This window comes from Lathyrus oleraceus, chromosome 6 (genome assembly GCF_024323335.1).
Source record: "Lathyrus oleraceus cultivar Zhongwan6 chromosome 6, CAAS_Psat_ZW6_1.0, whole genome shotgun sequence".
NCBI classification, from domain to species: domain Eukaryota; kingdom Viridiplantae; phylum Streptophyta; class Magnoliopsida; order Fabales; family Fabaceae; genus Lathyrus; species Lathyrus oleraceus.
In genome coordinates this window covers 358,947,157-358,952,637 of record NC_066584.1, presented here as the reverse complement: position 1 = coordinate 358,952,637, position 5,481 = coordinate 358,947,157, and the positions used below count along the sequence as shown (strand labels likewise).

General features: G+C 39.2%; 1 long non-coding RNA gene across 3 annotated transcripts; it reads left to right on the top strand.

Annotated features, from left to right (window-relative positions):
* The first annotated feature begins 339 nt into the window (after window positions 1-339).
* On the top strand, window positions 340-3,054 carry LOC127092761 (uncharacterized). Of its 3 annotated transcripts, none has more exons than XR_007792279.1 (6): window positions 346-553; window positions 712-818; window positions 922-1,333; window positions 1,435-1,836; window positions 1,921-2,246; window positions 2,699-3,054. It is a non-coding gene; the product is annotated as an uncharacterized LOC127092761 (long non-coding RNA). The 3 variants fall into 3 exon arrangements; XR_007792278.1 differs by having other exon boundaries at window positions 1,921-2,264; XR_007792277.1 differs by having other exon boundaries at window positions 340-553; window positions 1,921-3,054.
* The last annotated feature ends 2,427 nt before the right edge of the window (window positions 3,055-5,481 follow it).

The window sequence follows — 5,481 nt, the reverse complement described above, 5'->3', positions numbered from 1 at the left end:
CCACTACACTAAAGATCTAGAAGCCACTCCCCTCCACCAGACCACTTACTAACTAACTGATATTTTACTGCTAACTTAAATGTATAAACTAAGGTAAATTAAAAAAAGGGGTAAAATAAAAAAACTAAATAGAAAAAGAACTGTTAGTCTACTAGTGATTAAACCCAGCCGCATGGCTGTTGGGTTTCTGATGGATTGGAAACATAAAACTAATTAATAAAAAGTGCAAAGAAAAACTAAAGTATTAAATTTTTTTAATGGTTTTTTAAGTGGCTTAAATGTTATTTCTTTTCAAAAAATGAAATAAAAGAAAAAGAAAGAAAATGGTATCAACAGTAACACTCCCTCATCGCCCTCATGCTGCGAATCCCCTTCCTTGTCGCTCTCTCTCAGACGAGACTCTCTCTCGCAATCTCTCCTAATCGCGTCTCTCTTTCTCAGGCGCAACCATTCCATCCCCAATCGCTCACATCTCACTCAATCTCTCTGAAACGATGCTAGAATCCATGGCTAAGACAAAAAGGGCTCACCTTCGGCGGTGGCGACGGTTCAGGTAAGGATTGAGTCTTCTCTCTTCGCCTCTTCAAAAAAATTGATTTCGCTTTGATTTTGGGATTAGGTTTTTTGGTATTTTGGCCGCCTCTGAGTATTAGGGTTTCCTTTTCCAATCCTCTCTCTTCTCACCAACTCGTTTTCCTATTTATCCTGCAGCTTAGGGTTTCGGTTTGATGCTCAAAGGTTCGAAAGGAGAAAGTTTCCAGAATCGCTTTTGCTGCTCAGAAACGAGTTGTCTTTTTTGATGCTATAATTCGAAAATGGTAATCTGTACTTAGCTTTCTTCTTTGCTTTTGTCCCAATTCTAATTTGGGAATTTCCTTGAAATTTTAACGCTTTGACTGATTAATTTATCCTTTACTGCAGTGAAAATTGGTTAACGCAGGAATGGATGAGGTTGAGGTTCAAGGTGAGTAGTGCTACGATGGCGGTTGAGTTATGGTTGTTCTGTTAGAATTTACATGGGCTACACAGAATCTCCTTCCTTAAGCAATCTGAGATCACGAACAGATATAATTCCATCATCACTGCACGACGCCAACATACAACTAGCCAACCTTTCCATGACAAAACATTCACATCAGCATTATGTGATCTAAAAGACGCAGCTGGTGACCTCCCACGAGTATCCCATATTGCAATGGTTTTGTCAACAGAACAAGAAGCAGAAACATTAGGTTCTGTAGGGCTCCTATTGCAGATCTTCAACACTACCGGTATGTCCAGTAAAAAGAGTTGTGTCAATATTCCATGTTGCAGCAGATGTAGGCTCCCAAAGGTAAATACTATTGTTGCAATCCCCAGATATAAGCCTTCTTGGTACAAGAGGACTCCAGTCTATAGCATAACCTTCATTTTTTTGTGCTCAAATTTTTGTAGTGGAGCCTGAACTACATCAACTCCTTGGACAACTCCCGATTCTGTCTCTGCTAGAGCATTGAGATGAGAGCTTATGTCCCAGACCTGTACGTGACCAGATTCTGCCCAAGTTGCACATATATGGGGATTTTGTGCCATGGAGCGTATGGCACAACATTGACATTCAATCTTGTCTCATCACCCACAGTACTCATTCCAAGAGTACCTTTGTACAAAGAATTACCATATGAAGGCGGCAAATTTTCCCGTTGATTGGACTTCCTTTATTAGGAATTTTAGAAGGACCAACACCAGTGCAATGACTGCCTTCAACAAGTCTACAAGGCATCTTAATGTTGTCTGCTAATATCTTGAAAAGTAAGGCGTGATGCCTAGAGAGCCCAACATCTAAGGACCCAAGAGGTAGTACACTTGTGTGAAGAGATGTTCTTAATTTTGTAATTCTTTCTGCCCATTTTGCTAATATAACATTAACATCCTTTACAGGGTCGCCCCTATGGCTCGTAACAAGTTCGGCAAGCCTTTGCACCAAAATACTGATCTCAATGACAGGATAGTCCAATGCTATACAATGTGCAATTTGCACCAGCTCGTCCAGGGCAGGATTAATTGTTCGATTGACTATGACCACGTCAAAGCTAGAACCACCTGAGTTTGTTTCAAGATCAGCTAGAGATGGCATTTGTGAAGGATCTGCGACTTTCGTCTAAGTGAAGCAGTACCAATAACACTTCCAGCCGGTAGATCAGCTAGTGAAGCCGCACTCAATGATATAAATGCATCTCTAACATCCTCTCATGGACGGTTACACGGTAAAATAGTTTTCTCTGGTGAGTATGTAGGAACATCTTTCATTGAATGAACAGCAATGGCAATGTCCTCATTTATGAGTGCTTCATCTATCTCTTTTGTGAACAATCCCTTCCCACCTATGTCTGCGAGCGGTTGTGATAATATTCTGTCACAGGTCGATTTAATTATTACAATTTGAATAGCTCCTTCTTCAGCTAACTCTGTATGCGATGCCATGAGTTGTTGCCACTTTGTTACTTGGTCGAGTTGTTAGTTCATACAATATCCTCGCAAACGTGTCAGAATGTTTGCTATCTGTGAAAAGTATCTCAGAAAAAGCATTCTCATAGGCTAGCAACAAAATTCTGTTTTGTGGCTCAGAAACAAAACTCTTTAATATCATGGCAGCTTTCCGGCAAACTTCTGGAACAGGATGTGTTGTGTTAATTACTTTGAGTAATATGGATTGCAGGTTGACGAGTGCACCTATAGCAGCTGCCTGAGCATCAATTGCCGGTAATCTGATAAGGTCAATCAAACGTTTGTGTATCTGTGGAAAAAATGATAGCAAGAAAGGTTCGTTGTCAGGATTAATGATCAATCGGCCAGGCAACTCAGCAGCAGCACAATGCCAGGCTTTGACAAGAGAATTCAATATCCCCATGATGGCCTGAACTGCACATTTCTCTCTATTGTAAGATCTTCAATGCATTGGAGGGCTGTTGGTTTATTACTTTATACTGGCTGTTGTATTGCTGTTATGTTAATTATTGTTTATGTTTGTAGTAAAAAGATATTCCAATTCAGAAATCCAAATTCAAGTCAATATTTCCTGGTTTTGTTACGAAATGTCATATTTGTATGAAATGTGTATGAAATGCGTACAGGGAAAAACACGGAATTTATTTTAATCATGAATGAATGTATAATGAATATGAATGATTGAATGAATCTAATGCTAGCATTTGGCATAAAAATTCATTAAAATGAGCGAGGACTAGGAACATGACAACAGAATGTGAATGATAACATAAGTGACAAACATCGAACAAAGGGGTGAATGGTGCAAATGTACTTGAAATGTTATTTGTAATTTGATTTTGAAATGTATATAAAATGGATTTTTTTAGAAATAATCCAAGACTAATTTAAATATCAATTTAAATAATAATAAAAAATCAGTATAAAACCCAATTAAAATCAAATTAATCCAATAATTTGTTAAGATTACTTTTGACATCAATTCTAACATCTATTTGAAAATTAAAATCAAATAGAGTTTTGAATCATTAGTAAAGATAACAATTAAAATTAAATTGAAATTTGGCTTTAAACTTGATTTGAAATTAAAATCAAATATTGAAAAATTACAAAAGTCAAGTGATTAAAATCCATTTTATAGTCAAAAGCATCATGATCAAAAGGCATAGGCAATGATCAATGTGTAACAAAAAACATGGATTTGGGAACGAATGTATGCAAATGAACTTTAGGCCAAGTGCCAAAAAAATTCAGGACCAAAATCGGGGTATGACAACTTGGATGTCAGATGCCAATCTATCTGGGCTTACTCTAACCTCCAACACATGATCATAGGAAAACAAATGCCAAATTACATGGACTTACAATTGCATCCTCACATACAACAAGCAAATGCATCAAGCAAAGAGAAGATGAGTGGCCAATGAAATGGTCTTATACTCACTTCCATATCATAGGAACAATGGCCAATGAATGGTCTTACAATTGTCCTCAATGGGCAAACAACAAAGATATGTCACAAAGACAAATGAAATGATCATGCACTAATGAGAAATTAATGATGATAAATGCACAAAGCATGCAAGCAGACATGTACAAATGAACTAAGTAATCAATCAACCAAAGTCATTTAGCACACTCTATAACCAAGCATCAGGCTCATACAAAGGGTTAGGCATTGAAGCCAACTGGAATAGGGTTAATGGTGCTCTTAACCTTGACATTAAGAGCCAAGGTGAAGCAGATGAAAGGATATGAGGGGTGTGCCTCATGCTCTTATCCCTGGTCAGGGAGAGCTTCAAATGATAGAAGGTGTGGGAGTTCATAAAGTAGGAACTCTCTCCACAGATTATTGACTCGATTGATCTTGGGCTTTTACTCACTATGCATCAACACATGTGGTGTGAGCAAGGTGAGTGACACACAGAATAGTAGGAGATAGGTTACATATCTCTTGGGTTCTACCAATTGCCTTATTCAAAGGACTTTTCCTGCTTGGGGACAAAAGTAAACAAGCACAAACATTGCCTCTTAAGGAGGACTTCAGACAGTTGCCTGGCCAAGTAACAAGCCAGGTCTTCCAGACTACATGGAGACAAGAGATTCTACCTCAATGCTAATGCTTAACAAGCAAAGCAATGCAAGTTCTTAAAAGAACTGAGCAACTGCACCACACTCAATGGCCAACTTTACATCACGGTAGGAAGCAAATGATGGAGACTTCTTCTCAATTGGTTCATCAATAGATAAAGCTTGGAATGGCGTTCCAACTTCATCTTCAGCGTCAATGTATGAGAAAGAAGATAAGTGGCTAACCAGGAGAGCCTTTTCTCCCCCTACCACCACCAGTTTCTTATTTTTGACAAATTTCAGCTTCTGGTGTAGGGTGGATGTCACGGCGCCAGCCTCGTGAATCCATGGTCTGCCTAAGAGACATCTATAAGATGGGTGGATATCCATTACCTGGAAGGTAACTTGGAAATCACTTGGTCAAATTTTGATTGGGAGATCAACCTCCCCAATCACGGTCTTACGCGACCCATCGAATGCTTTCACAACAACCCCACTCTGCCTCATAGGAGGACCTTGATATGACAATCTGGAGAGTGTGGTTTTTGGCAATACATTTAGAGATGATCCAGTGTCCACTAGCACGTTGGACATGGCATCAGATTTGCAATTCATGGAGATATGTAAAGCCATGTTGTGGTCTTTTCCCTCCTCAGGGAGATCAGCGTCACAAAAGCTCAAAGTGTTGCAAGCGGTAATGTTTGCAACAATACTATCAAATTGCTCAATGGTGACGTCGTGATCAACATACGCCAGATCCAAGACTTTCTGCAGAGCCTCCCTATGGGGTTCTGAATTCAGCAGCAGAGAAAGAATGGAAATCTTGGATGGCGTTTGTAGAAGCTGGTCTACAATGTTGTACTCACTCTTCCTGATGAGCCTCAGCATCTCATCAGATTCTTCATCTACAATGCCACTCGGGCC